This window comes from Mesoplodon bidens, assembly GCF_964165515.1.
Source record: "Mesoplodon bidens genome assembly, contig: HAP1_SCAFFOLD_178, whole genome shotgun sequence".
Taxonomy (NCBI): Eukaryota; Metazoa; Chordata; class Mammalia; order Artiodactyla; family Ziphiidae; genus Mesoplodon; species Mesoplodon bidens.
In genome coordinates, this window is record NW_027671948.1 from 274,858 (window position 1) to 289,168 (window position 14,311).

Consider the following 14,311-nt stretch of genomic DNA (forward strand, 5'->3'; position numbering starts at 1 on the left):
CTGTCTTCTTCCTGAGACACTTAATCGCAGGTCCATCCTCCTCACACAGGGGGGTAAATTAGAGAACGATTAATATCACCATTTAAAGAAGTGAGACTGAAATCTCAACCATCCTGAACATAGGAGCTGAAGGGGCCTCTCAGCAGTTCAGAGAGTTATTACCAAGCCAGTAGGCTGAATTCTGTTCTGTTTTCTCCGTAGCAGAGCCCTCCAGGTCCTTGTTTTGAGCTTATTTACTTTTATACACAATTCTGTATGGATACTGTTCATACTACTAAATAGTTGTATTAACTGGGTTTAACTGGTGATGTATTTACATGAAGATCTAATTTCGTTTTGTTGCTATCTTTTTAGGGGCTTTCTATTCATCAAAGCTCGTGATGTATGTAATCAGTTGGTGGTGTGTAGCTATCATATTTATGATATATAGGGCTTGAATTGGGAAAGGTGGATGGTCATTCTTCTTGCTTTTTAAACTGACAGAGCCTTACAAGAAGCATTTCCCTCTCTGAAATAAATCCATGTAAAACATGTTTGGTCGCTCTCCCAATGCAACTGTGTAGTTGTGTGGATTTGGCGCACAACTGGCAGCCTTATGGTTATGTCTGTAAACAAGGAAGCCTGTTTTCCAGTCCGCAAATCAGCTGTTACCCAGTGAAACGAACTTGACTGCCATTTCTGACCCCTCACATGGAGCTGTCATACTCAAGAATATTCACATGTTTTCAAGAAACGTTGTTTGCGGGCTATATGTACAAATTCCTGATCTGAAAGCCAATATAAAGCAACATCTCCCAAACCTCTGCTCTCTCACCAAGGCCACACACATTCCCTCGCTTATGGCCTCGTGGCAAGCGAATACTGTCAGTATCAGATTCTCCTTCCCAGTGGTCTTGGGAGACTGCATAGTTGCTCTGTGAAAGGCACCACTGCTGAGGTTGAGAGAAGAGCATTTTGGGTGTCAGTCCTGGCCTTGCATTCCCAGAGAGAGGGGTGTGCACCTCGTTCTCCTGTTAGGGTTTTCCTATGCTGCAGGGTTTGCTGCTTGTTGTCAAAATGATGTCCTAGTGACTTGTCTTCTGCGTGGTTATATAATCCCAGCACAGTTCTTTATGATCTGTAGACTTTTATGGGGTTGTGGCCAGGTCAGTTTTTAAATGTTTGGAAATGTCCTATTGAACAACATTGCAGTGGCAGTGAAGCTTGCTGGGAGAATTGTTGCCCTAGTTTTGGCTTAAGGGTGGTGAGAAGATGAAATTTTTGATGGGTCAGTTTTAGTTGTGTATGTGTATGTGATTTATTTTTTTAAATTCTAATGTCTGTTATTCACAGCTTAGATATGTTGACTTCCTGATTATTCATCAGTCCCTTTACTGATGTATTTTCCTCTGAAAAACTACATTTTCTTCCAGACTGTTTTTGTCTGATGGTGAAGAATAAATTTTTCATTTGCAGTATAAAGTTGATCTGAGAAAAAATGTTTACCTTGGATCTTCACTTGGCTTCTGTGAAAGAAACGTAATAAAATAATATGGGCAATTCCCATTACTAATCCTAACCACGTACAACAGAGGTCTGTACAGTAACATAGCAAAAATAAGTTACTGTACTTTTACTTAGTCATTGCCTGTTTTACACTAAAGAGCAGTGAGAGACATTTATAAAGAATGATACCTCAGATCACTTTTGTTAAATGTCCTCTAATATTTGGATATTTGGTATCTGGCTTGTGTTGTCTTTTATACAATCTTGTCTTCTTTCTTTGCACTTTAGTGTAACAACTCTGTGGTTTCCTATCTTCTTCTTGTGACACTCAGGTCCATCAGAATTTCCTGTGACTGTGACAGTAGAGAGTCCTTCCTCCTCAGAAATCGAAGAGGTCGATGATTCCTCAGAACGTGTTCAGGAAGAGCCAGAGAAAATCCGTTTGAAACAAGAAGCATTGCAGGTACAAAGTTATCACTTTAAAGCTATAGTGAAGATTATTTTTCAAACGGAAGGCTGATTGCAACACAGCACAGCTTGTGTGAGGGTTCTGTTTTCTCCTCCCACCTGCATTGTATCCCCTTGAATGGTTCCTTAAGCTTAGACCAAGGTGAATGGCGGACATTTGAACTCTAAGAAACTAAAATCAAAACATGTCGTTAGTAATATATTTTCCTTTCCTTAGAACCTTAGTATATTAGATTTAGGGAGAAGCTTAGTGATCATAACATAAGGAAATTGACTTCTGAATGAATACAGTCAGCTGATTCAGTGCTCTTGTTTTACAGATGAGAAAATGGACAGTTCTAGTTGAACTCTCTTTTTATAAGAGGAAAATATGGCCTCATTTTAAATAAAAGTAAAGTTGAAAAACGTTTTGATGTTGATATTCTCCTTTCCTAAAATCAAAAATATCAAGAAGCTACATTCTATTACCAAATAAACCTGACCTCTAATGTCATTCTATACTTTTGTTTGTATGGGCAGAAAAGAAAAATTGATTTTTATAAGAAATTTTTGCAGCTCAAAATTAATATATTTATTTTATTTCAACTTTAATGCAGAGCTGAACATTTCTAGTAAATAAAGGAACACCATTTGTGGGGGACCTTGTCTTTGTGCTACAAAGTCCATGTTTAATTTTTAAAAATTATTTAATATGACTTTCTCTTCATATGAAACATGACACTTGACAGGTTTCAGAACTGATTATCCCATTATTGTAGGACTATGGGAATTACTCTTTGATTTTCAAAAGAGAAAGTTAGATTTTTATTTTTTAATTAAAATTAATGATAATATAGAGAACTTTTAAGAAAAGAACTTAGAAAATTATGAAATGTTAGAGTAGGAGAAATCTATAGTTCAAGTGGAGTTACTCCCTTTCGTTTTATAAATGAGCACCTACAATTTGTAGAACGTAAGTGGTTTATTAGTAAATGGCAGAGTATGACATGACCCTAGAGCATCTAACCCGCATTCCTTGTTATTTTAGATGTGGTGTATTCATTTCCTTCACAAATAGACCACGAGATTGTATTTGTAAAAGCAGTAAAAGACACTGGGGAAGTCCAAGAAGTTTAAACACTGGGACCACAGAATAGCAGATTCAGAATACACTGAGAACCCTTTTAGCTCTTCTCTGTTTTGACAAGACACTACAATGATGGTATCAAAGTGTTTAAGTATATATGCCCACAACAAACAAGAGATTTCAACATAGTTTTGAAAGACAGAAGACAGGTGGAAGAGTGTGAAACTGAAGCAGTAAAACAGAGGAAAAGCATCACCTAGAATATGCACAGGGACCACGTGCAACTGAGGAGGATTCTGACCCCACCTGAAAAAGTAGCCCCATGCTCAGGTGCGCATGTAGGAGAGAGGGTGGAGTTAGTTAAAAGTGTGACCAATAGGGGAGCTCATTGAAGGGATGTGTTTGGAGGAGTGGACTCCCAGCCCCGCCCTCACCCTCCTGAAATGAGATGATTTCATTTTGAAAACAGTGAAACTGGTGAGAACTGGGGCAGCTACTGTGAGTTTTTACACCCTCGAAAATTGTGTTTGGGGGAGATCCTGTTACAGTTACTCCCCGCTTCTTCCTGCATAAGAAGCCAATCAATCGTTGACTTCAGGGAGCTTTCTGCGCTCATTCTTAAATAGAAAATAACTGTCATTTGCCTGTTAGTTGAGTAAAGCTTACAATATGAGAGAGGGGGAAAGAGTGCAAACATATCCTAGTAGGACCAGGGACAATTTAGGGAACAGAATAATTTAAGAAAAAACCCTAATTAGTATCCTGAGAGAGGTTTAAAAAGAGCTAGCAACTATAAAATAAGACTAGGGTATTAATGAAAAGGAGAATGGTCAGAAAGCAAGAGGGGTCTCCTGGAAATGCAAATATGGTTGCTGAAATAAATTCAGTAGGAATTTAAAAAATTTCTCAGTATATAAAAAAGAAAGACACAATGGAAAATGTGATAGAAATATGTTAGAGAGGCTGCATCTGGGAGATCCCACATGTTACTATTAGAAAGTCCAGACCCAGAAAAACAATGGAGGGAAACTGTCAAAGGGCAACAAAATTCCCCACAGCTGAAAGTAGACATCAGGCCTCAGATTGAAAATAGTTATGCAAGATGAGCAAGAATAGACTCATACCTAGGCACCCTTCATTGTGAAACTTTCAAATACCGAAAAACTAAATTAAAATAGAATAAAATACTGAGAGGATACATCCATTCCAGAGAGAAAAATACTGGTCACCTAAAAAAAAAGGTTAAAATCTGACTTTATCATACTTGTCATGAGCACCGTGGATCCTGGAAGGCATTAGAAAGATACCTCCAAAGTTTTTCAGGCACATAATTTTCACCCTAGGGGTTTGTATCCAGCCGAACTATCAGTCATACGTGGAGGCTGAAGAAGATATTTTGTACAGAAAGAAATTTGAAAAATTGACCTCCTGTGCTACACCTTAAGCTATTTATAGACATAATCCAGCAAAATGAGGCAATAAACCAAGAAGGAAGGTAATAGGGGATTCAGTGCAGATTGCAGCTAGTCTAGAGTGGAGAGGCTTCTATTGATTGTGTGATTGAGAGCTTAGAAACACCTTGAGGCATATTGTACTTACTAGGTGTTAGGCACTGTTGGAAGGGAGGAGGGAGAGGAAGAGGAGAAGGAACTTGAACTCCAGAGGAGAAAAGGCTATACGGACATAAAGCTGAAGCACACTGAACTATGGTTGATTTTTAACCTACTATTGGTGAGGAAGGGAAGAATCCACTTTAACTTGACACTATAGATGTCCCCCTTTTCAGTGACACACAGGGGTAATAACCACCTATCTAATTGGTTGTCCAAACCAGAACTTGTCCAAACTCCTTACACTTCAACAGTGTAAGGAGGCACTCTAATGCTGTAACATCAGGACAACAGGTATAAACTGGAACAGCCCAAGGTGGCTTGGGGTATGTGGTCACCCTGCAAAAGGGCAGTGACACTGGCACAGTATGGAACGAGGTATAGTCTATACACAGAGACACAGTACATCTGCAGTGGGCAATATTAATTTCATTGTAATAATGGCAATACTGTCTTGGTTTGCAGCTTTTATTGTCAACTTGCATGTAATCACAAATAACTAAAGTAAACTATACTTAGTATGTATGAGTATTAACTTGGTATGTACTGAAATGTATTGTGTACTAGTATGTACTTAGTATATATTAGGCTCTAAGTGTTTTTGCATATATTAACTCATTTAATTCTCTGAATAGCCTTATGAGGTTGGTGCTAATATCATTCCCACTTTTGAGAGCAGGAAGCTAAGTCAGGGAAGGAACTTGCCCAGGCTGTACCTAATTTAAGGTTGGATCGAGGCTTTGAGTTTAGGCTCTCTGCCTGTTCTCTTAAACCTTACTCCGTACTGACTCTCAAGTAACAGAAGACTTAACTGCACATAGAACAGAATATAAATTTCAACTTTGACAACGTAACAGCTAGGTTTGGAAGGTAGACAGGAGGTAGAAAAAAGGGAAGATGGTATGAATGTCCTCATTTTACAAAGCGTGACGTTGAGAGAGTTTCTAGTTGATCAACAATGTAGGTTTTTAAGTATATCACTACAAGTCAAAGAGATCATGAGCAGTGGAATACCTCATGACATAACTTTACTGAGCAGTGTGGACATAAGTTAGAAAGTGAACAGATAATGCCTCCAATTTAGTGAGAAAATAGTCATGGAAGAGTATTACTTGGAAATGGAGAAGAATTCAAAATAACAATAGTTGGACCTCCCTGATGGCGCAGTGGTTAAGAAACTGCCTCCCAAGGCAAGGGACACGGGTTCGAGCCCTGGTCCGGGAAGATCCCACATGCCACGGAGCAGCGAAGCCCATGCACCACAACTACGGAGCCTGTGCTCTAGAGCCCGTGAGCCACAACTACTGAGCCCATGTGCCACAACTACTGAAGCCTGCGCGCCTAGATCCTGTGCTTCATAACAAGAGAAGCCACCGCAATGAAGAGTAGCCCCCGCTCGCCGCAACTAGAGAAAACCTGCACGCAGCAACGAAGACCCAATACAGCCAAAAGTAAATAATAATAATAAAATAATAAAAAATAACAATATTTGACGTAAACCTCGTAAAAAAGGAAATCCATACAGCCAGTAAACACAGAAAAGTGTACGACTTCATGAAGTAATAAGTGAAAAGTGAGTCAAAACCAAGGAAACTACATGTCAATCAGATTGACAAATACATAAATAAAAAGTCTGGTAGTATCAGGTATTGTAGACCTGAAGTACTATGGGAATCTTCTACCCTGTTTATACTGGAGTATAAATCGACACAACTACTTTGGAAAGCATTTAGCCCTCTCCGTCAACTGAAGGTATATAAAGGAGGCACTCTAATGCTGTAACATTAGACAACAGGACAACAGGTATAAACTGGAACACCCCAAGGCGCCTTGGGGTATGTGGTCACCCTGCACAAGGGCAGTGACACTGGCACAGTATGGAACGAGGTGTAGTCAGCAGCCCTCACCCCTGCCCTATGTAAATGCACCAGAATAATGGGTACAGCAGGATTCCTGTCCATGACTTGCATTAGCACAAACTGAAAACAAACCAAATGTCCATTAAGAGTCAAAAATTAAATAAATGATGTGTATTTGTACAGTGGGAAAACTATCCAGCAATAAAATTGAATGAACTAGAGCTACAGGCAGCAATGTGGATGAATTTTTTAAACCAATGTTGAGAGAAAGAAATAAGATAGAAAAGACTTCATATACTATGATCCTGTACATAAAGTTAGATGTTGACACAACTAAACTCTTTTGTTAGGGATGCATGCAGGTTAAAGGAAATGACTGTCAAGAAGTGAGGTTGGTGTTTAACCGGGAAGAGGGAAGGAGCTTGTGATGAGAAAAGGATATGGGGGGTTTTTGCGATGCTGACAAGTATCAATACTTTCAGCTTCGAGTAGTGCTTATGTAAGTATTCTCTTTTTATTTGTCACATTGACAGTTTTGTTCTGTGCACTTCTCAGTACACATATCGTATTTTACAATTAAAAACTGCATAAAGAATCGGTCGCTTCTTGAGTGCTGGATGTGGGAGTGGGATGAGACCGTTTCATTTGAAGCCCTTCACTACTGTTTGCATTCGCATGTTCATTCATTCAGCATTAATTGCACATATTCTATGTACCAAGCACTCTTCTAATTTTATATGTGTTTTAACTCATGTAATTCTCACAAGAGCTCTGTAATATGGGAGCTTATCTCCATTTTATAGATGAGGAAGTTGAGGCCTAGAGTTATACAACTTGTCCAAGGTTATGTAGCTAATGGGTAGTGCCAGGCCCATTTGCCTCAGAGAATCTGAATATTTACAATATAATCTAAAAGAGAAATTTAATGACTAATTATAAGCAAAAAAATTGCACATTAAAGATGACAAGTTTTCATCTATCCAGTTAGAGAAAAACACACAGTCTGTCTTTCACACACGTACATCTTATATGTATGTGTGTGGCAGGGATTCTCCTTATTAAGCAATTATTTATTGACCGTCTACGTTGTGCTAGGCACAGGTGCTGGGGATAAACCTTAATAAAATACACCCCCTATCTTCAAATAACTTGCACTCTAAGTGAGGAAGTAAGCCAACAGTTACAGTAGAGGTTATATACCAAGTGATACATCGCTGATGGCAGTGTAAAATCTCAGAAATCTTTTGGAAAGAAGTCTGGAGATAGGTACCTCAGAGCCTTAAAAATGTTCATTTGCTTTGATCTCAAACTCATTTTTATGGATTTATTGTAAGAATGTTATTCTCAATATGGAAAAAAGCCTTCATGCATAAAAACGGTTATTTTGTCTGATAATACTGAAAAGTTGGAAAGAATTTAAATCTGTAAAATGGTTAACCAGTAAACCCACTCAGTGGAATATTTTGTAGCCCACACAAAAAAATCAAGGTTATGAATCCCCTGATTATAGGAGAAATGATTGATTTCAATGTTAAATGGAGAAAAGTTGAACATAAAATTTGATATCCAATATGATGGGAGCTTTGTCCCAGAAAAATCACCCTAGCCAGTGTACAGAAGGGTGGAATGGAGAGCAGATGGCAGGAAGGAAAATTATTCCAAAGCCTTATCATTAGTCTTACTTAAGTAATAGAATATCAAGCAATTTTACTTTCTAACTTTTTTGGTTCCATATGTCCATGTAAGGGACATGAATTCTGAATACTTTGTAGGAGGAGGGTACACTTTTTCACAAAAATTGAACACTGTGTTCTAATTCCCTCCATTAGAGGGAGAAACTGTTGCATGTAATTGCACTTTGATGTGCTATTTAGAACCAGTCAGGAATTTTAGTCTACCTTCCTCTGACCGTGCTGAGGGTTTTTTGTTTGTTTGTTTATTTGTTTAGAATTTCTTTGAAATCAGTTTTAGAAGATTGATTAAACCATTATATTAAAAGTAGAGGAATTTTGCAATTTTTTTCCCTTTTTCCCCATTGAAAACTTGACTGGCTTTGGTAATGAAACATTAAAGAATTTGAAGTTCTTAGACTCTCAATTTTTTAAACATGTTCTGAATATAAAAATATATGTTCATTGAGCAAATGTTTGAAAACAATGAACAACTTCTTGAAGGAAATAAAAGCCACCTCTGCATGTACACACACCTAATCTGCTCTTTTGTCTTAAAAAAGTATCCGAAATATTTTGCCATGTCACTAACTACTCTTCTACATCAGAGAATTTGATTAAGCTTATGCATCATCTCCCAGGAAAAACGCACAGATATATTTTGAATGTAGCACTCCTGAAGCCCATTCATGAACTCCGGTTGAGACCTCTTGTCATTCTTAGTGGCTTCATAGCGCATTCCTACAGACGATGAGCTGTTTTTATTTAAACCAGTCCCAATTCGGAGGCTCTTAGCTTTCTTCTAGGGTTTGGTTATCAACAATCTTATGACATCATGTTGGTAGATAAATCTTTGCCCACATCTTTGATTTCCTTAGGGTAAACTCCTGATGTAGGATTGTTGTTAGGTACCAAAAGCTACTGTCCAGACAGTGATACCAGCTCCTCTCCCAATGATGGCAGGTAATAGAGTTCCTCATTCTTTAAGTGATTGTTCAAAGCAGTTAACATGTATAAATATACCTTACTGTTTTCATAAGTATAGGTATTATGATTGTTTATCACTGCATAAGAAACCACCCCAAAACAGTGGCCTAAAACAATGACAATCATTTATTTTGTTCACGAACCTGGAGGTTGAGTAGAATATTCTTTTACTACACTCTTACTGACTGAAAACAATACCTGTTTGACTAGCTCAGAGTTCTGTAGGTCAGAAGTCCAGGCACAGCGTGACTGGGCTTCCTGCTCAGATACACACGGAAACATGTGGGTTCCCTCCTGAGAGTGTTAAAGCACGTGAAATTTAAGTGTAAGATATTGAGCCCCAAACGTTGGATGTTCACCATAGTTTGTGTGGGCCACAGAGCTGAAATCAAGATGTCAGTCTGGCTGTGTTAGCGTCCAGAGGCTCTGGGAAAGAATGCCTACAGGCTTCTTCTGGCTTGTTGGCATAATTCAGATTCTGCAGTTGCAGGACAGAGGTCCCCATTTCCTTGCTGGCTGTCAGTCGGGGGAGAGTTTCAACTCCTAGAGGCCTCGCTTGCATTCCCTGCCGCAGCATTGGACTTCTTCAGAGCCAGCAATGGAGAGTCTCCCTCTTGTGCCTTTTGTACTTCAATTCAGGAAGAGTTCAGGTCCTTTTTATGGGGTGCCTGAGTAGGCCACATCCACCTAAAATAATCTCCCTATCTTAAAAGATCAACTGATTTTGAACCTTAATTCCATGTGCAAAATGCCTTCACTACAGCACCTACACTTAGAGTTTGATTGGATAAGTGGAAGGTTTGTGTACTTCAGTAAGTGGTAGTCTTGGGGGCTCTGTCAGAATTCTGCCTATTGCAAGCAGTGTCCCCACTTCAAGGACCGAAGTGTCTTAGTTCCTAAAACTCCTAAGATAGTTTATCAGTGTTCATTTTATTTCAGTGACCTTGGTGAAGGGAAGACTACCACCTCCGTGAGCAGGAATGGCAGCCAGCTTCCCGAGTCCACAGTGTGGCTCTGCTACTTAGTGGTGTGACCTTGGCTGTGCTGCTCTACTTACTCTACTTCTCTGCCTCTGTTTCCCTCATCTGTAAAATAACATGGAGTTAGTGATCGTTCTTTCCTCGTAGGGTTGTTTTATAAATTTATTTTTGGCTGCGTTGGGTTTTCGTTGCTGCTCGCCAGCTTTCTCCAGTTGCGTCGAGCGGGGGGCTACTCTTTGTTGCGGTGCGGTGGCTTCTCTTATTGCGGAGCACAGGCTCTAGGCGCGCAGGCTTCAGGAGTTGTGGCACGTGGGTTCTAGAGCGTAGGCTCAGTAGTCATGATGCACAGGCTTAGTTGCTCTGCGGCATGTGGGTTCTTCCTGGACTAGGGCTCGAACCCGTGTCCCCTGCACTGGCAGGCGGATTCTTAACCACTGTGCCAGTAGGGAAGCCCCCTCTTAGGGTTTTGATGATTCGATTATTTAATACCCAGGGAACTCCAGGAACAGTGCTTGACTGTAAATTGCTTTAAAAGTGATTACTTTTTTAAAATATGCTTTTGAATCTGCAATTATGCAATTCAGGTATGCTAAGCAGGTTCGTTAATAGGACTTCCTGCTATAAAGAGACCCACAAATAAAAATAGAATTTTTCTTTCTTGGTCGTAACTTCTTATTTCTGACTTACTATGTTATATGCATATGCCTTTTATGGTGGGCTGCCACAAATTTATGTTGGAAAGAGTGGAATTTAAATAAATCTTGGCAAATTGGATAGATTTTGATCATTCATTTCACTGGCATGGTATGATATGACCAGTAGCAGACTAAACTCTGAGTTCACTTCTGGCTCTGCCCATAAATCCTGATGAGACCAATAGCTGGAAAGGCTTTTGGATATTATACTATGAATTAGTTATAATATTGACTCTGTTTGTTTAGGAAACCCTGGAGGAGTGCCTAAAGCAGTTAAAGGAGGAAAGAGTAATAAGACTGAAGGCTGATAGACGAGTCAGTGAGGTAAACACGTTTCATCTGCTTTTGAGAGTGTTTTGGTTTTATTTTGATTTGATTTTAAGCCATATACACATATTTTGTAAGCTTTAAAACTGTAATATGTTGCAAATTGGTGGTATCATATGGACTTTTGCATTTACTGGTATTTAGTGATCATATGATCTATATTCCAGAAAGCATGTTTTTAAAGATGTGAAAAGCGCGTTGTGTGTATGTGTGTGTGTGTGTGTGTGTGCTTTTATATGACATTAGCTTATTTCCTGTTCATGATTCTTTGATTCAAGAAGGCACTTTCTGTGCATGTATTGTATATACAGTAACATAAAAGACATGATGAGACTCTCCTGGCAATGAAGTAGGAAAGTGAATCATTTAAATAAATTTAAGATATTGGAAAACTTCTAAGAATGCAATGAAAGATAAAAATATACACTATGAGAATTACATTAGGTAATGTGCATGAAAGCAGGGCATAATCTAAAAAGTTCTATCTAAATATAATTTATCACAGGGTGAGTGTAGGGAGGACTTTTTGAAAGTGCATCCATTGGATTGGCAGACACTCATTCAATAAATGTTGAGCACCTGCTCATGTAAGGCAAAAGGGGCATCATGAACATTAACGGCCTTTCTGAGAAATACGAGAGTTGAGCTTACAGGGGGTTTTAAGTGCGTAGATGCTGAGCGGAAGGGGAAGAGTGCACGGGGGTGAATATGTGCAAGAAGCCAAAGAAAATATTGGTGATCGTACATTTAATAAATTGGGTTGGGTATGATTTAGGACTTTTAAACGTAAGCATTAGATATTTTACTCACTAAAGTTAATTCTTAACATTCAGCAGAGTTGTAATATGTTTTGTTCAAATCAGATTCTATAATTCACTTTCTAATTTAAGGGAAACTTAAAGCAGGTCATTTTCTAATGTGGAATGAGGCTCCATTATGAATTGAACCAGTTAGAAATGTGATCTTTTGTGAAAGATCATTAATAAAACAGTAACTTTGGTTTATTTATATACCACCTAAGTGTTATATAGGAAACTTTGTTGGGTGCCTGTGGGTTTTGGTTATTATGTGATATGGTCTCTGTCTTTACTGGCGGAGGGTTACATTAATTATAAATTAATTACATTTTGAGTGTTTTAGTTTTGTTCCTTGAAACTAGGCAAGACTACTTTTTGTTTGTTTGTTTTTTGTTTTTTGGGTTTTTTTTTGCGGTATGTGAGCCTCTCACTGTTGTGGCCTCTCCCGTTGCGGAGCACAGGCTCTGGACGCACAGGCTCAGCGGCCATGGCTCACGGGCCCAGCCGCTACGCAGCATGTGGGATCTTCCCGGACTGGGGCACGAACCCATGTCCCCTGCATCGGCAGGCGGACTCGCAACCACTGCGCCACCAGGGAAGCCCAAGGCAAGACTACTTTTGATGACAATGAGAAAAAATCATGTCAGACGTTTTCAGTCTTCTTGTATAGCTGGAACATGAAAATGCCCAGTTAAGAAACACAACTTTCTCTTTGTCTGAAGCCCTTCATGCCCACTCCTTGACAAGCATGATCCTGGATGATGAAGGTGTTTGGGGCAGCACTGAGAATTCTTTTCAGAAGTTCCATGCTTTCCTGGTTCTCCTTAAAGATGCTGGGTTAGTTCATTTCTCTTCATGGCCTTCTTCTCTTTGCGACTCTAATGGTAGTTTGCTGAGGAACTGGAGCAATTTTCATCACTTACGTGGCTACATTTAGCCAAATTTAGTGTAATTATAGGTAATATAGTTGACGTTTTAAAATGAGGAATTAAATTTTTTAAGAAATGCATATAGGGAAGCCTGCTTTGGTAGAGTGGGGAGCCCATTATAAAAGAGTAACCTGTAGACAGAGTAATTAGTAGGTATAGTTGTTTTGTAAAGACTAAATTAAAGGCAGTTTTCATTGAAAATATTCGGGAATGCATAAGAATTTTCCTATCTTTCACTTCTTTTGCTTGTTTGATAAGTTTGAATTAAAGTTATCTTTGCCTTAGACATAAAAATGATTATTAATCTTCAGGGGAGATATAGGTCAGTGGTTCTCAACCGGGAGCAATTTTGCTGAAAGAGGGAATTGGAGATTGATAGTTGATGGAGTGGTGTTTTGTCAGTGAATGAATTGGTGTTGGTGTTGGGAAGGAAGGAACAAACACGTTCTTGGAAACTGAAGGAAAGGTGGTAAACAAGTGTGGGAATGGAGGTGTGACAGGAAGTGGACAGGGTGCATGGTACATATTGAAGCTTCTAGTGAGACAGTGGGATGTCTCCTAGAGGATGAATCTGGAAAGGGCTGAGGATTTGGGGGAGAGAGAGGCTTGTAGTCTGGAGTAGGATGTTGGCTTTTAAGATTTTAGAAGTAGGGCTTCCCTGGTGGCGGAGCGGTTGAGAGTCTGCCTGCCGATGCAGGGGCTACAGGTTCGTGCCCCGGTCTGGGAGGATCCCGCATGGCGCGGAGCGGCTGGGCCCGTGAGCCATGGCCGCTGAGCCTGCGCGTCCAGAGCCTGTGCTCCACAAGGGGAGAGGCCACAGGAGTGAGAGGCCCGCGTACCGCAAAAAAAAAAAAAAAAAAAAAAAAGATTTTAGAAGTATTTCATGATTGTAGGTCTGGGGAAATCTAAACTGCTCTTCTGTGATTATAATAACCTTTGTCTTTTCTCCTTTCCTCCTCTCGTCTAGGCTTGGGCAGTTGGCCACAATGGCTGGTATAGATCAGTCAGATTTTCATTTACTAGGTTGTCCCCCCATGAATTCTCCTGTTAGTAGTCCACCTAAAGAAGAAAAGAAGGCACTTGAAGAAGGAAAATCAGAATCAAAACAGGGTGCCCCATAACAAATGCAAAATAGCCAAGTAAATGGACAGAACAGCACTTAATGATTCTAAGAGTGATTAGCAAAAAGGAAATGACCAAGTCAGGGAGAAAACAATAATGATCAGTCTCTAATAATTCACATGCTCGGGAGCTAGAAGACTCTGGAGTCCTTTCCAAATCTGAGATTAGTAAATGTGTGCCCATTTCATGATACTGTACTTTTGTAAATAAGGAGACTGGAAGTTCTTGAGAAAATTTATGAGTTAAAGCAAACTATCCTTAATGAAGCAAGAAGACATTAGAGAAAATATTCCAGATTTTAAATTGTATAAATGTC

The 14,311-nt window shown here is 39.4% G+C and overlaps 2 pseudogenes across 2 annotated transcripts in view; one reads left to right on the forward strand and one right to left on the reverse strand.

Moving 5' to 3' along the window:
- LOC308610764 (centrosomal protein of 78 kDa-like) overlaps window positions 1–14,311 on the reverse strand; it is a 425,259-nt pseudogene that overhangs the window by 270,508 nt on the left and 140,440 nt on the right. The gene's annotated exons all lie outside the window — the stretch shown is intronic.
- Window positions 1–14,311, forward strand: part of LOC308610762 (centrosomal protein of 78 kDa-like) — a 28,303-nt pseudogene that overhangs the window by 11,712 nt on the left and 2,280 nt on the right. Inside the window, exons 6-9 of the transcript in view lie at window positions 1,820–1,948; window positions 11,067–11,144; window positions 12,615–12,781; window positions 13,841–14,012. The product of the transcript in view is annotated as a centrosomal protein of 78 kDa-like (transcript). The remainder of the gene's footprint in view (window positions 1–1,819; window positions 1,949–11,066; window positions 11,145–12,614; window positions 12,782–13,840; window positions 14,013–14,311) is intronic.